Source organism: Lissotriton helveticus, chromosome 5_1, assembly GCF_964261635.1.
Source record: "Lissotriton helveticus chromosome 5_1, aLisHel1.1, whole genome shotgun sequence".
Taxonomy (NCBI): Eukaryota; Metazoa; Chordata; class Amphibia; order Caudata; family Salamandridae; genus Lissotriton; species Lissotriton helveticus.
The window spans coordinates 1434298706-1434317020 of NC_136065.1; positions in this window are offsets into that span (position 1 = coordinate 1434298706).

Below are 18315 nucleotides of genomic sequence, written 5' to 3' on the forward strand. Positions count from 1 at the left end.
ACATCTCACAAATGTTAACAAAAATAAACATAGGACTCAGGTCTCTGTTTGGGAAAAAATGTGTCAGCCATCTTGGAACAGTCAAAATATATGTACATTGTAATTGCTGGAAAGCTAATAGTATGTGCAACGGGACACGGGTGATGCAAATGAAATAAAATGTAAATACATCAAGTATTGTGCCAACAATACAATGCATTGGTCTGCTTTCTCTCCCGGCGGCCACCAATTGGGCATTTCCCCTTGCTTTGGCCGGGTCCTCAGCGGCTCCCTCACTGTTCCTGGTATTTCCATTTTATTTTTATTTATTTTATTATTTGGACTACTGTGCCCACATAATGGTATTAATACCTGGTAACTGTGCAAGCCGCCCTTTGTGCCCTCACATGCACCATAACGCGTGTATGCACACCCATTGGCAGTTCTTGTATATGATTACATTGTCGTTTATTATTTGTTGGCACAATACTTGATGTATTTTCATTTTATTTCATTTGCATCACCCGTGTCCCGTTGCACATACTATTAGCTTTCCAGCAATTACGATGTACATATATTTTGACTGTTCCAAGATGGCCAACACATTTTTTTCCCAAACAGAGACCTGAGTCCTATGTTTATTTTTGTTAACATTTGTGAGATGTATTTATTTTGCACTCTCTATGCACAACACTTACGTGATCAAGGCTTCGTGGAAGCCGAAACATGTTGTAGGTGTTAATAAACACCCTTGGACCTGCTGACTTGTGTAGTGTTTCTGGGTACCTGAGAGCGTGATTTACTGCTTTTGGACTTTGTTTGGATATATATATATATATATATGACGCTGACATGTGATCAAGGCTATCCCTAGCCGAAACGCGTCATGGTGGACTGGTGCTGGGCTAAATTTGAATAAAAGAAAAATTTGCACCTTCTTGGGTCTCGCTGGTTCCTGCTTGTGTGCGTGGCTGCCTTGCTGCGCTTGCCGGTGTTGGGAATTCAACATACCTCACATATATTACCTACTGGCGGTCGCCAGTAGGTATATATAGTTAGGATTTTTTCTCTATGGGATTTTTGAAAATTCTATGTCTAATAACTTTGGCGTTTGTGGACGGAATTGGCTGAAATTTTCAGGAAAATGGCACATTTTGTTTCTGAGCAGCCCCTGAAAATTTTGGGGGGGTTCGTCAAGGGGGGGCCGAGAAAGAAGGGGGGTCCCAAAACGCGTTTTTCCCATGTTAATTTCCATAGGGCGGTTGGCCTCACTTTTAGCCCGAACGGCTGAATGGATTTGCACGAAACTTGGCAAAATTGTAGGGACTGGTAGCCCGATGTGCCTTTTGTAGGTCTCAATATATGTGCTCCAGTGGATTTTGAGAAATTAACGTTTAAAAAAATATATATATCTGTAACAGCGGACCGGGCAGCGCTCCAGGACGCGTACTTTTCGCGCAACGGAGCTTTGTGAAGCGAAGCTGATTGGTTCTCCGGCGTCTGTCAACATTCCAAACAGTCCGTAGCGGCCGCCATCTTGTCTCTCGGTAGGATCGAGAGACAAGAGGAGGCCAAAGCGAAGGGGCAAATGACCATAAGGGGGCATAGTACATTGTCGCTGACCCCCTAGGTTTGATGTGGAGGTTTTAAAAGGGCCCCGCGGGGCAAAAAAAAAAAAAATAATAATAATCGAACGGCTGAATGGATTTGCACGAAACTTGGCAAAATTGTAGGGACTGGTAGCCCGATGTGCCTTTGCTAGGTCTCAATATATGTGCTCCAGTGGATTTTGAGAAATTAACGTTCAAAAAAAGATATATATCTGTAACAGCGCTCCGCTTCGCGTACTTTTCGCGTTACGGAGGTTTGCGAAGCTGATTGGTTTTTCGGCGTCTGTAAACATTCCAAACAGTCCGTAGCGGCCGCCATCTTGTCTCTCGGTAGGATCGAGAGACAAGAGGAGGCCAAAGCGAAGGGGCAAATGACCATAAGGGGGCATAGTAGATAGTCCCTGACCCACTAGGTTTGATGTGGAGGCTTTGAAAGGGTCTCGCAGGGCAAAAAAAAAATATACCGTTTTTTTAGTTTTTTTGCGTGGAGTGCGCCCGGTTCGCGAACCGGGAAGCGTTCTGGGGAGCGTACTTTCTTGAAAATTAGTGAAAAAAGTTACAGTAAAATAATAATTGTGAGTGATCAGATGTAGGGTAGCTCTGAGAAGAGCTTTTGGGTTTATGGTACATTTAGGTACTTATAAGTAGGTACCAATGCACAGTCTTAAATTCAGAGTGAAAACTCTGTTGCCCTCATCTGAGAAGTGAACTCCATCTCCTCTGTAGATATCTTGCATGTAGTAACGCAAGTTATTGTTGTACAGGGAGCCCATTCCATGGTCTCTCATGTAAGCTGAAACAGATTTGTTTACATGCTTCCTCGATTTCTCAATTTGTGGACAAAATTGGTTCGACCACCTCCATTTCTGTCTTTGGCATATATTTGAATATACCAAGGCAGTCTGAGGAAAAAGTGCCATCAATTGCTCAAAGGTGTCCTTTAAAAGCATTTCCAGTCCTACCCCAGTCAAAGTGCCCAAATCATTACCTCCACAGTGCACAATTAACAGGTCAGGTTTTGGCAAATGCATAAAGGTTTTCACCAATGGTATCAATTGGTGACATTTTAATCCTCTGTGGCCAAACCACTTAATTTCCACATCTTGTAAATTGAGGTTAGGTAAATTCCTGTTTTCAGCGTACCTTTGAGCCCAATAGATGTAACTATGTCCAACAATCCAGACAGAAAACATGGTGAGAGAAGGTTCTGCTGCAGTCAGATGAAGTGTGGCAATGAAATGGCAGTTGAAAAAATGAGAGTGTAAAATGAAAAAAACTGAGGAGTTTCTGTGTTAATGAAGCAGTAAGAGTGATTGGTGGATTTTGATTGCTGAAAACAGAAAGTTAGTGTGCATGGATGAGTTCGTTGAAAGATGTATTTTGAGTGGTGAAGAAAAAATCATTAAATGAAAGAATGCTCTGGATGTGCAGGTGCACTGAGAGTTCAGAGTTCAATTGCAACATTGTTGTGTGAGAGGTCTTGCAAGAGGTGGTTGCTATGCAGAAAAAGCAGAGAGGGGGCAGAGGGGGGAAGGGTTTTGCTTTGAAAAAAAGTGAGGGAAGAGTTTTGATTGGGTGACATGAGAGATATGTGTGAGGAATTACAGCATTTCTGTGCTTTTGATAGCTGCAGACTCTGGAGTGCATACCTTTTGCTCTGCTGAAGACAAATTGGTGTGTTTCTGAGACTGTTTTGAAACTCAAAGTATTTGCTAAGGTGAGAAAAGATTTCTTTAATTTAGATAGAAAATAGTGTGCTTTAAGGAGAAAATTATGAAGAAAGTTGTGTTTTTCAAATGTTGCTTTGTCTCAAGTGTTTCACAAATAGATTTTGTTTCTTTGAGAAATTGTAATTGGAGAAAATGTGAAGTATTAGTACTGACAGGGCTTTTATGTGCATAGGAGCTGTGGAGTGTTTTCAAATTATGACTGGTAAATCGTTTTTGAGAAAAAGCAATGGTTTTAATATTGATGAGAAGGACATAATGGTGTCTGCTTCTTTATAAGGTAATTGAGAGTCTCTGATGTTATTTTTCCCATTTCAATGTAAGAAGTTTGTCTGTGGAGCAAATTGCTTGTAAATATGCTCCCACCTGTGCATGGCAAATTTAGATTTTGAATGTTTCCGTTACATAGGCATGTTAAAGGTGACTGAAACATGCTGCAAAGGCAATCAAAAAATGCTTTTATGTGTCTTAAGGACATTTTAAGTCATTTCCCCATGTGCAGTGTTTTCAAATTATGAGTTGAAAATCGTTTTTGAGGTAAAGGAATGTTTTCAAAATTTATGTGCGCCATATGACCCCAAATTTCTTTTTCAGGGGTGCAGCAGGGTGTTCTTGAGACACCCCTGCACCGTCAGAAAAATTCGTAATTTGCGATGAGGTAATTGCTAATCGCAAATTGCACCTTCATTCCTATGGGCCTCCTGCTGCATGGAAATGAATGGGTAATTTGTAATTAGCAAATAGGTCATCGCAAACTAGGAATGGTAAAGAATCGCTATTTATTCCTTAAAGTTCGCTATTTAGGAAATGCAAAAAACTTTGATGATACATATGGCGGTTCATCTCTAACAAGATAAGAAGCATAGGGATAGATTTATGATGACTGGCGCATCACCAGGGATGTGTTAGTCATTCTGTGCCGCTGTTCCGTCACCTATGGTGTGCTGCATTTACAATGCGGCGCATCATGGGGCAAAAACAGCACAGATGCGTGATGTATTTGTGCCGTAAAGTTGGCGCATTGCTGGAGTTGTATCGCAAGTGTGATGAAGCTCCAGTAAGGCTGAGGGGTGGCCCTGTCGCAGGGTTTCTGTTCTGACACAGAACTGTGGACAGAGGATTGGAACCTCGGCGAATTAGGGTGTCCCAAAACTCACCTTAGTAATCAAAACCCCTTAGCAAGCTAGGTACAGTGTCACATTGGATATAACAAACTCTCAATGTTTAGACAATCCAGAATATGAACTTATAGTACCTCAGGATACGTGGAACTCATGAACAGTCGGTCGTTATATATTTCTTAGAAACCAGAACATGGAGTTAAGAAGAACACATGTGTATTTGAAATGTTTATTTACTAATGCTGTCTTCTCAGGAGTAGTATCTTAGATTATACAAGTACACATATTATCAGTAGCAAAATTACCAGCATAGTCAATAGTACATAAAAAGCGAATGGTGACAGTATGTTAACATGCTGTAAATGAATAAGAGTTAGCAACACTTATAAGCAGCCGCGGGCCGTGGAGGGAGTTACGGTGGGGCAGGGAGGCGGGGAGGGGGAGGGGCAGGGTGGAGAGGGTCCACCCTGCCCCTCCCCCTCCCCGCCTCCCTGCCCCACCGTAACTCCCTCCACGGCCCGCGGCTGCTTATATCTCACCCTCCCTAATACACATAATATATTATTTGCTAAGAAGGTCTCTTTGTGTTGGTTTAGGGCGTGCCGATACTTTAGTGTCTTAGATTTGAAGGAATCACATCAGCATACACCAGCTCTCTCTTCATGTGAACCGCATCAAGTGTTGTGTATGTGTGTTCGGCAAAGCAATATAAAACCCGCCTCATGCTCAGAATTGGGAGAAGCTGCACTTATGTTATGAGTATGAAGTCGTGGAGATCAGACATCATAACAATTCTGTATCGTGTTGTTCTTGAAACTTCAGCACTCGCTGTACAGATATAGTTTAAGAAGTAAAGCAGATAGTAGAGCAATAACATATTATTCTCATGTAAATCACGATGAACTATTAGGTTGAAAGCTAAAGCAAAAACTAAGTGTCGTGTGCAGAAGTTGCAAAAAAGGAAAAAATGGCGTTTAAACCGGTAATGAGTCCATGCTAACTTAACACAGTGTAAAGATATCCAGGACCTAGATGACACCTCCCCATGATCCGGAAACGAACTGAATAAGATAATAGAAGTGCCATCTCATGAGAGCAGATTGCAACTTTATATGTGGACGGTCCGCAAGGTAAAACATTAAAAACTAGGAAAATTTAATGCTAAAGAAAAATAAAACAGCCAAGTACTTTATCGAGTCTTAAGCCAATAGGCAAGCTAAATAATAAAAACTTGACAAATAAGTTAATGAATTGTCAATGAAATGCTAGTACTCGGCATATCAAACATGAAAAAGGTCTATGACATAACTGTGTATGCAAAATAAGCTGCAACAGCCTCCAATAGGAAGTCACCGTCTTCATCCGAAAAGAGTTCAGCCATCCAATTTAAAAGCGGAAAAGAACATAAGTGCTCTCCCAGCACCGGATCCTCTATCAACATCAGAGGACAGCTCGGTGGGTTTTCAAGAAAGCTCTGTTCCAAGAAAGACTGTGTTGCCGCCAGTAAATTCCAGGGACCAATTAGTCCATGCATCAATGCCACAGCCATAATCCTTTCGCCAGGACAAACCAACTCGTGAGTAATGATAGGAGTCATCAGCTGATTAAAGTCGACGTCAGGAGAAACCGGTCCGCAGAGACACAAATCAATGGCCCAATCGAAATCACAGGTCAGGCAGTGAAATACAGGCTGGACACAGGTGAAGTAGGAGAATCGAAAAGATAATCCATATGCCGTGCTTAATATCGCCAACGGCATTGTGCCATAATATTCTAGCATGCGATTGCGGAACAGTGTCAGCAGCTGCAGGGCGGGAGCTTGCACAGGAGGGACATCCATATTTAAAAATGTAAAAAAGCACAAGAGCGTCCGCTGGTAATGCAAGTAAAAATGGGAATCCACGAAGCAGAGTGGAAAAAATAGAATGAAAGAAAGCAGGGATGACTCCAAAGATTTTCTCAAATGAAGTCACGAGACCACTGGTAACAACTTTAAAAAAGTGCGCCAGGCCCTTTGTGGAGGACGCGTTAGAGATAGTCCGAACCATCTTGCTGAAATGGAAAGGCGAATCTGTATTTAAAAGGGTCTGCACCTCTGTACGGGTGTTCGCTGTGTGAAGCACGAAAGTTTCTCGGGCCGAACTCAAGGCCACCTCTCTCTGAGACAAAAGAGCTCTTATTCTTGCCATGCCGTTGAAATGTGCTCCCAAGGTTGGTATTTGTGGCCAGATTGAAAACTCCCTATGTTCATGTGTGGGAGGAAATAGAACATTTCTGCAGCAAATAACCCGTTCATTTACTGTTACGATAAAATGAATACTTTTAATTAACCCAGAACAATCTTCATTATTGAGCATCAAATAACTACCATTTTCCAAGAACTTGAACGTGGGGATGATAGCAGGAACTGGTGTGCCTTGCAACACGCAAGCCATATTTGGTCGGTGTTTGTTGCATGAACCGTGTAACTGTATGTGCCTACACATTAGTGAATGATCTGGCGTCTCAGTGCATTCCTCTCCATTCAGATAAAGTTCTTGATCATCTTTGAAAATCTGTATGTGTATGGAAGCGACCAGACCTCATGAAGAAAACCACTACCTAAAGGTTAATAACGACCTATTGGTATATATTTCATACAATTTGAAAACTTATATAAAGCAAAAGGCAGCGTTATTAAACCGTGGATAAGGCACGTTGCCAAAGCAGTCAACCTTTTGGATTTATACTGGAAATGTTAAAGGAAGAATTACGGAGTAGGGCCTGTAAATCTTTAATGGACAACGAGTAAAATTACTCCAACCATCATATTCCTCTAACTCCGGGATAGTAGGGGTGTTTAATTTTTTAGAAGTAGCCAATCCAAAGCATTTGGTCTGGGAAATTGTTTCATTCACAAACAACATATGATTTGGGATGAGACATGCACGGTGGAAAGCCTCAGTGCCTTGTACCTGCCAGGTTCGTGAACCCCAAACTGATGTAGATCCTGGATATTTTTACTCTGTGTTACGTTAGCATGGTCTCATTACTGGTTTAAACGCCATTTTTCCTTTTTTGTAACTTCTGCACACGACACTTAGTTGTTGCTTTAGCTTTCAGCCTACCTGCGTCAAGATCTATGCCTGCTTCAAGCAGGCGCAGGGTTTTGATGTAGCTTTGTCCTATCTGATTGTAAATGCGGCACACCGTGGGTGGCAGAGCAGCGGTGCACGTTAACTGGTGCATCCCTGGGGATGTGCTAGTTAATATAAATCTGCCCCTTTACATTTAATTATGTGCAGGGGACACAGAGTAGGTGAGGTTTATCCAAGGTTAAGAAGAGATGAGTCCTGTTCAGTGAAAAATTGGAGATAGGCTTCAGTATATTATATACTTAAGTAGTGTGTTAAGTTTTTGATGACTGTTATTAATTTACTGTTGGGTAATAGTGGTTAATAACATTTTTTATTATATTTTACCACAGATTGAACTGCAGATTATTTCAAGATTTTAGGATGCCTAGCAAAGAAAGAGTAAGAAAGGCTGCAAAACGTCAAAGACAGCAGGACCATGGAATAATGCAGCAGTCCTCTAACAAAAAGATTTGTCAAGTCACCAAGAAAGCACCGGGTAAGAGTCCAAAAACAGTCATAAGAAATATGTGTAGTAAAAAAAATATTACTACAGAAAATGTTTCAGTCCAGAAAAGGAGAAAGAATTCAAATGGTAAGGAAAGGCCAATGAGAAATGTTACTGCTAGAGTAAGAGATAACTCTATGCATGAAAGTAGAAGGAAACAACAGTTTAGGGATATTCGTAAAGGAATGTTCCGCAACAGGATAATTGGGAATTTGTTAAAAAATATTAAGAAAGGTCAGCAGAAAGTGGTTTTTTATAAGAGAAAAAAAATAGTTGAGAAAGTTATTGATCAGGCATTTGAAATTAAACGTAAGTTATTTATTTTGACAATCAATAGAATTAGGAAGCTAAACAAGGTAATTTATGATTTCAAAAGAAATAGTAGATGGAAGAGAATAGTTAATTGTAGTAATTTTTGTGAAGTTTTTTCTGGAGAATGGATGCATAGTTCAAGCTCTGAGGCATTTTTTAATGAGGAGAGTTATTTCCAGGATAATGATTTGGTGCGTGCAGTTGACACCAGTGGTCGAGCTTATGAAGTGAAAGATGGTTGTCCAGTTGAAAAAGAAAAAGTTGTGAGAACAGAGATAGAAGAGGTGTTAGGTAATGAGGTTTTAGGGAGACGTCCTAAGGGTCCTGTGTACACCTGGAAGTGTAGTAGTATTTGCAGTGTACGACAGGATTCCATCAATTTGCTTTGTGATTTTATACGGTCATTTAATAAGAAAAGTTTGAAGCAGAAAATGAAGTTGTTGCAAGAATTAGATCCTTGCAGAGTGAGAGAAGTGATAGGTTTGCATGGTCATTCACTGGCTTGTCTTTCCAGGAGAGTATGCCAGAGTGTTTTTCATCATTTCAGGATGCTAGCAGTGCATCATAATAAAGTGAGGAAATTAGTTAGAATGTTGTATTATGCTAAGAGTCCAGCAATTATGCTTAAACAATTATGTGCTGCTCTTTTGCATGGTTCTGAAATAGATGTGAAGAATATATGTGAAGAAATTGAGTTTTGTTACTTTGGAAGTAAAGAGGAGAATGTTGAAATTGACCAAGAAGAAGAGAGTAATGTGGAAGATAGTGTACAGGTTTCCAGTACAGATAATTTCCAGAGGGAAATTGCGACGTTTGAGGTGAAATCAAGTGAGAGGCCAAATTTCACTTGTGTGTGTTGTCGACGCACTTATTATAAGAATCAGACTAAGTTAGTGGATTTATATGGAAAAAGTGAAAGGGAAAATAATAGTGAATGGAAGGATTTTACAACATACTTGATGGTAGAAAATTGTTTTGATTTGGGATTGGATCAACGTGTGTGTACTTATTGTTGTAACAAATTAAATCAAAACCAGATGCCTGCTAGAGCAGTTCATAATAATCTGGAATTGGTTGAGATTCCTTCTGAATTGAAGGATTTAAATACTTATGAATCTATTTTGATTCAAAGTATCCATCCCTTTCAGGCTATTGTAAGAATGGAGCCAAAGACAGGGAAATTGCCTCCATCAGATTTACAGAGAGGATTAAAGGGAAGAGTTGTTTATTTGCCTCTAGATTTGAAGAAAAACATTAACACAATTGGAGTAGAAAAAGTGGAAGAGGAACCTCTTGTTATCTTAGTTAATGGGCTTCCGACAAAGAATAAGAAAATATGGCAAGATTTAGTAGATGTTAGGAAAGTGAAAAGGGCAACATTGTATTTGAAAAAAAATAATAAATACTATAAAAATGTATATGTTGCAGAAGAGGAAGTAAGTGAGGAAGAGGATAGCGATTTGTGTGCTGGTCAAATTGAGAAAGTAGAACCCTGTACTAGTGAAGAAATATATGAACATTATAGTGTTCATCCTTTGCATTCCAAGGAAGTCATGGGGAATGCTATTGAGTTGTTTCAAATGAAACAAGCGAAAGGGAGTCCCATTAGTGTTTGGGAGGAAAGTTTGGAAGCTCGGTGTTTCCCACAGCTTTTTCCAACAGGTCAGGGAGGAAGATATGATGAGCGACCTCATCAAATTCCTGCTTCTGAATACCGGACTTTGCGATTGTATGCAGGAGATCCTAGGTTTCGACAATGCATTCCTTATTTGTTTCATCTCCTGTTTGAAAGCGATCTGTCTGGACTGTCATATGCAGTGAACCACATCTTGAAAAGTGGTATACACATGCAAAACATCTCGGCAAGTGACTTTATGGATAAAGTCAATGTCCAAGACAGTATTTTGGATTCTCACCTGATTAATCTCATGGCGTGTCAGCGTGGTACTAATGAGTACTGGTACCGTCGTCATGGTGATTTAAAATGTATGCTGAGGAACTTAGGAACTCCCACATGGTTCCTCACTTTGAGCTGTGCTGAGTATGGCTGGGAAGACTTACTTGAATTTCTACGAGAGGCAAATGCTAACGTAGAAAACATCGAATTCAAGACACCCGGAGAACTGTGCTCTTTGGATCCAGTCAATGTATGTAGGTACTTCAATCATAGATTTGAAGGTATGATGTCTTTCATCATGAATAAGAAGAATCCACCTCTTGGAGAGGTGTTGGATTTCTTCTGGAGGAAGGAGTACCAAGCAAGAGGTGCTCCTCATATACATATGTTGCTGTGGATCAAGGATGCACCTAAATTTGGAACGGATGCAGAAGACTCAGTGATGAGTTTCATAGAACAGTATTCTACGTGTGCTGTTCCAAACGCAAAGGAGAAAAAAAGCCTAAGAGAAAAAGTTCTACGTTTCCAAAGCCATCGATGTGGAAAGTACTGTCGTCGTAAATTCCGGAACAAAGACAAGTTCTACACCAAATGTCGTTTCGGCTTTCCACGACCGGTGATTTCTAAAGGAAGAGTGAACAGTTTGATGTCTTCGCTGCGACATAATGTGATGAAGAAATCACCTAAAAACACATACAATTTGAAGAGGAACGAAGAGTCTAAGTACATCAACGACTACAACCCGGTGATTTTGTCCATGTGGAATGCTAACATGGATATACAGTTTGTGGCTGATAACTGTATGGCTGTGGCTCGGTATGTGACATCTTACATCACCAAAAAAGAGAAGACAGAATTGAAGGATATGTGGGAGGACATTTCCCATGAAAAGAGCCTCAGCAAGAAGTTGTACAGTTTCAGTCTGAAGATGTTGTCGCATCGAGAAATCGGAGCTTACGAATGTTCTGATCGGTTGTCTTCAGCAAGTCTCTATGCCAAGTCCAGGAGTATCGTTTGGGCGAGTGTTGGTCTTGCTGCAACGCGTAATCGAGTTCTGAAACCTGTGCGGGAAATTGAGTATTTGGCGGAAAAGGAGCCAAACAGTACCGACATTTTGAAGAGCAACATGTTGGATACATATTATCCAAATCGAAGCAGTCATCTCGAGAATGTTTGTCTGTATGAGGTTCTGCAAAATTACATATTCAAGAGGAACATCAAAGAAGATACTGAGAAAGGAGTGTATGCTGTAATAGGAAGTGAGGGATGTCTGGTCAAGCAAAGAAAATGCCACTTGATAAACCATCGAAAATTGAGTGGCGAATCTCCTGAAAAAAAGGAGTTTTTCTATTTAGCACTTTTGCAACTTTTTAAGCCTTGGCGTGCAGAAGTGGAACTGCTTGGAGATTTCCTTTGTTACGAAGACTCATTCAATGCTGCCAAGGAGACCATAGAATGTCCTGCTTTTCCTAAATATGTAGAAATGTTGAATGTGGAAATTGAGCAGTGTGGAAAAGTAAATGTTGCCATGTTATATGTGCCTACGTGTTCCCCATGTTACGTTATATGTGCATGATCGATATGCATGTATTCCCTTCTGATCGATTAAAGACGCAATTACAGTTGTGTCCATCTCTAGTATGTCAGTTTCCAGTTCTCGTGAATACAACGAATATCAGGCCTATGTAATCCTACGTTGCCACATTTTACAGTGTGCACGTTAATTCATTGAATTGTCCCCGTTTCTAGGCCTCAAAAGGGCCCGGACTCAGATTCAGCTCCTGTCTCCTGAACCCTCCTCGAGGAGCGATACAGCCCCCACCTGTATCCCTGACCCTTCACTTACTTCATGCCTCGCAGTGCCCGGCTCGGCCTGGCTCTGCCTCCCAGTCTGCCAAGAGTATGTTATGTTTCCAGTTATCAGTCCAACCCTCCTTCTCTGCATTCCTAAGCTACTGAATCACATCAATAGTTTCCGTCATGGTCTAGCCTTTATGTCTCCATGTAAGAGAAATACTGTATTAATATTCATAGAATATTCCTCGCACACGCACTACATGTAGAATAATGCATGCCCCAGTCTTAGTGTCTGTTAGCCTTTGCCCTGATAACTCTTGGATTCTATCAATATGTTCTCTAAACACGAGATACTAGATAGGCTTTAGGTACATGTCGCTCTGACACTCCAGACTTTCGTCTCCTCTTCTAGCACAGAAGTCATAGCCCCCAGTTCTCCCTAGTAACACGTCATTGCCAGTTTGCGCGCACCACTAGGTTAGAGGTCCCAGCTGCTCAGGTAGCCCCCTCCATGTTTCCGCCCCATTTATGACATATTCTGTTATGTTTGCATCACATGTCTATGTATACGCCCTGTACACGCCTTCTTGTTACATCATTTCTGCCCTTATCTTTCGCGACTGCTACAAACTCCGCCTACTGCTACGCCTACTGTATTGAATACAATGTATTTGTTTAACTATAAATATTGTGCACTATTATTAAAGTTTGCTAGCCATTCCCAGATCCTGCCCCGGCAGCTGCCGGGTCCTGCCATCCTATTCCCATGCAGGCTGTCCCGTTCCAGTCCTTTTATGCCTGATTAAAGCCTGTACACTCTAGCTACCTCGTATCTTGACTCTTATTTATTGAGCTAACCGTTTATTGATTATAGTCAAAAATAGATCAGGTAATTAATTATTTATTTACCACATAATGGCGCCCGAACAGGGACTTGCCCTTTCCCCACGCGCCGGAGAAGCCACGCAGGCCCCCTGATCCTCTGCAGCCGTGACGGAACCATACCGGCCACGTGCAGATATTTCTGCTTCAAGTATCCCTCAGGCCCACGGAGGAGACGGAGGTTGCGGTCCAGCGTCCAGACGAGGCGGTGGAGGAACGCGGCGAGTCCCGACCAGAGCCCAAGCCGAGAGTCCAAGGTCCGAGGTATCCGGAGGCCCACCTGTAACTGAAGTCCGAAGTTCGTCCGTCCGTCATCGTCGCAGTCCAGTCCAGTCCGAGGCCTTCCGTTCTTGCTGCCCGGTGAGTACCGTTGCTGGGGTAGTATCTAGACAGGGTCAATTAATTTGTCTCTGGTCCGTGGGTTTGGGTACACAGATCCAACACGAAGTGTCCACCTAGGTGGATGCGGGTCCTGACGTGTCTCTTTATGAGACCGGTAAGTTTCGTACTGTTTTAGCAGTGCATCTAGTCATTTTAGTCAGTTCTGTTCTCGAGAAATTCATGTGTTCTGTTCTCAGTATTTCAGGTAGTATTCTGTCCGAACCGTTATTTTTAAATGTTATTTCATGTGTTTTCAATGTCGTGGTATGAATGATTCGTTTTCAGTTATTATTGTGTTCATTGTGTATTGTACTGTGTCCAGACTCTAGCCTAGTTATGCCTCTGTTCTCAAAGTTACGTCAGTTCAAAACTAGAAAAGGTCTGCTCGAGGAAGCAGTTCCTGTCCCGCCTAGGGACAGTCCAGGTCATTTTATGTATCAAAAGCATGGCATAAGTGCCATATTATATCTAGATTTATGGGTGGAGTACACCAAGCAATTAGAGGAAAAATATAGATGGCCTGTATCAGGTACATGGGATGCCGAGTGCATCATGCGAGTAGAAGAAGCATTATGGAAAAAGAAATCCAGACAGTCCCAGAAAGATGCCATCGAGTTATGGCGCAAAGAATCTCATAAAAGAACCGAAAAAGAAATCAGAAAGTCAGAATTAAGTAGAGAATCCTCAGAAAGAGCCCAAGAAAGGGAATTGATCGAAGTAGGCGAACGAGTTAAAGCCGAACAGTCAGACAGACAAAGAAATGCCCTTATTAAGGGTATGTATCCTCTTCTTGCCGAGGGCTTGCCAAAAGCAACCCCGGAAGCACCATGTAATTTTCCGCCGCCATTAGTTCCGATTAAGCTACGTCACAAACCGACCGCAGCTGATATTTTTCTCTCGTCCTATTTGGACGACACAGTCCCAGAATATGCAAATCCTGTTCCGCCAGCTCCTGTAAATAATGTAATTCCTGTTCCTCCAGCCACCGGGGCACCTGTTACAGCACCTGTTATGGTACCCCCGGTCCAGCCCATAGTACAAGTACCCGCTACATCGGTCACTCTGCCAGCACGAAGAGTATCGGTCGACGATTCCAGTTTAGGGGCCGCGGGAGGAGGTCCTCCTGGTACCCCGCCGCCACACAAACGTGTAACGTTAGTCGAGTTACATGAACGTGCGTTACAGCGTACGCCCAAATATTAGTCCGTTGCAGATATCAGACGAGCTCTTACCGAATGCCGTTATGATCCAGTCCCAGGTGATGATAATATGGTTATATATTCATTGCGTGTAAGGCGGGTGACCGAGTATTTGGACACCCTACCGAATATGAAAGAAGATCTAGACAGAATATATCGTTTCATCCGTACAGGAGAAGATTCAGAAAGTATTGGCGAAATCATGTCTCAAAGGAAAGCTGAGACTCAGCTCATGCTATTAAAATTTCTAATTAATTGTTTAGTAAGGGAACAAGATTGTCCGACTAAAGATCCGACCGAAATGAAAGTCCTGACAAGGTGGAGTGATAATATAGCCGAGGGTAGACACAAGACACTCAGTAGTATAGAAAGTATGTACAAGAAAATTCGTAAGGAAATAACAAGGTTACACGAGCAACGTAAAGCAGCACAAGTAAGCGAGAAAGAAGACAACACTGATACTGAAGAGGTAGAAGACGAGAATACCGCCAGAATAGCGTATGTAGGTAAATCTAGACTTCCAGACCGACATTCACGTCCAGAACACAAGAAAGTTTTTCATCCTCCAGCACCAGAACAAGGTTCTCTTGAGCAAGTATTTCAAGCTACCGATCACATTCTGAAATCACGTATCGGTTATAGTGAACTTAGTACCATGCATGAACAAGAACTAGCCCGATCAGCAGTCCGATGGGTTACTGATTCTACCACTTTTCCAGATGAAATAGTGGCACAAATGTTTCTGAAACTGCCCCCAGCCGAGCAGCGACTGGTGGGTATGTATATGATCCAGCACCTCATTACACTGTATGAGGGACAACATTCTGATCCAGGTCCGTTACATGATGTTCTGAACGAGTTACTCCAGTATAGATGGAAAGGTTTAGGTACCGATTTAATTAGTGTCATTCTAGAACAGCGCCACAAATATAGAACGTTTCTGAATCCGCATTTTGTTCACGTCTCACCTCCAGAAAGTAAACCATTCTACATAGATAGACAGCATCCGCTACGAGAAGTGCACCCAGTTAGGACACCGGGTGGTGAAATGCAACGAGTATTTGTTTACACCCCTATCACAAAGATGGAACTCTTAGAGATGAAGAAATTAATTCCCTGTCACGACAAAGATCCAGCAGGGTTCCATCGAGAATTAAAAGACATGCTCCGTATGGGAGAATACACGTATCCAGATATCATTAAAATGTTAAAGGTCCTGTTGCCCGCAGGGGTATATGAGAAACTCAAGGAAAAAGAATGGGAGGTGGGAGAGAAAAAGATTGATTGGACAGCTCTAGAAGCTGAAGATAAAATACGAGTACCAGGTACCGGTCTTGGGGACAAATGTAAAGAATTGCCCGAGTTATTGATTCAAGTTTTGCCAAGATTATTAGCCACGAAAAAGGAAGATTGGGATGCAATCTCAGCATGCAAAAAGAAACAGGATGAAGACACTAGTGATTTTTATTCTAGATTCGAAAAATGTTTCATTATCAACAGTGGTTTGAAGACAGGTAGCGAGTCATACCCTCATCTTTTTGTTACTAAACTAGTCGAGAATTCAAGTCCACAAGTTAAAAATCGAGTTTTGAAAGTCGAAAGTACCTGGCAAGCTAGTACCCCGTCACAGATGTTACAGATGCTCCAGTACCACCAGAATAGAATCAGGGAAGAACAAGAACATGAAAGGAGACGTATGAAAGACACGAAAATGAAGGTACTAGTTGCACAATCTGTTCCACAAGACAGTCAGAAGAGGGGTCCGAGTCAAGCCAGTCATCCTGCAGCTCCCGTTAAAGGGACATGCAATTATTGTAAACAGCCAGGTCATTTTATAAACGAGTGTGCAGTTCTGAAACATAACATAGCAACTGGTAAAACTAAAGAAAGACCACGTCCGCCTAGACAAGAACAAGTTTCACAGACTTCTCAGTCACCACAGAATGCACAACAGACAGCTCCAGCACCGCAGCCTATCGCTGCAACACAGCATGTTACACAGCAGATGTACCAGTATGCCCAGACAGAGTATCCAGAGTATCAACAGTATTCATGAAACAGCCTAGAGAGGGAGGTAGGCTTGCCTCTCATCGAGATACCTGTAGATCAAGAGGGTCCCTATGTACACAGTCAAGTATTAGGGAAAGACAGAAAGTTTTTGATTGATACAGGGGCAAGTAGGACTACTATCAGTCATGACGAGGTTCCAGGGGCTCCGCTCTCAGGCTCTAAAAATGTTTCCCTTGGATTTTCAGGCAAACCTATTGTGAACGAGATTTCAAAACCAGTTACTCTAGAAGTTGGTCCATTGTCCCGAACTACTGATTTGTTACTTACAAAGTCGTGTCCAGAAAATTTGTTAGGTATTAAAACATTGAAAGAATTAGGTGCAGTTATTTGCTGTTCCCCAGAAGGAATACGATTGTTCTTAAGGGACTTTAAAGGTCACTATGTATTACGCGATTTTGATCCAAGATTATCAAATGTACCACAGCATTTATGGGCGCAAGGTCCAACTGATGTAGGTTTTATGCAAATCACACCCCATCGTGTGACTCTCAAGCAAGGTATAGTCCTGCCACGGATCAGACAGTACAGATTGCCACCTGAGGCTGTAGCAGCCTTATCCAAAATTATTGATGAGCTCATTGCTCAAGGAGTGGTTGTAGAAGCTGACTCCAATGTATGTAATTCTCCTATCATTCCAGTCATGAAACGTACTGATCCAAATGCACCTCCAGTATATCGATTAGTGATTGACCTTCGAGAACTTAATAAATGTATCATACCTCAGTATCCAGTAGTCCCAGATATTTCATCCCTATTAACAGCCATTGATTCTGAAGCTACATTTTTTACTGTAATAGACCTCAAGAATGCATTTTTCAGTGTCCCCATTCATCCAGACAGCCAGTACCTTTTCGGTTTTAGTTTAAATGGAAGGAGCTATAAATTCACACGAGCTCCTCAAGGTTTCACAGAAAGTCCTAGTATTTACAGTCAAGCACTTAAGAGACAACTAGACAATATTCACATGCCAACTGACACTGCCCTGCTCCAGTATGTCGATGATCTACTGATCACTGCCCGTTCTGAACGTGACTGCGAGCGAGCGTCACTTACAGTCCTGTATTTCCTGGCCGAGATGGGGCACAAGGTGTCCCCTTCGAAGCTTCAATTCTGTGTCCAGCAAGTGATCTACTTAGGCCACTTACTGTCCACGTGGGGTAGGCAGTTGACACCAGACCGTATCCAGTTAATAGCGAGTCTTCCACAGCCCAAGACACAGAAGGAGGTACGTGCTTTTATTGGCCTCACTTCTTACTGCAGACAATGGATTCCTCAGTATGCATTTCTAGCCAAGCCACTGATACAGTTAACGACACAGGAGGCAGCCGTATCGACTGTCCTCCCTTGGACATCTGAACATACACTTAGTTTTAATGAATTAAAGAAAGCCTTATGCCAAGCACCTGTTCTAGCTACACCGAACTACAGTAAGCCTTTTACACTTTTTGTCACAGAACGTAATGGTACTGCATTATCTGTCCTCACACAAGATCAAGCCGGACAGTACAAGCCCTGTGCTTATTTTTCGAGCATATTAGATCCAGTAGCCCAGGCTTTGCCTGCGTGCCTCAAGTCAGTTGCAGCCACAGCTCTAGCAATCAGACAAAGTGATTCCATAGTATTAGGACACTCCCTGACAGTACAAGTTCCACATTCCGTGGAAGTTCTTTTAAACCGAACACAGACTCAGCACTTGACCATTGCACGTTTAACAGGTTA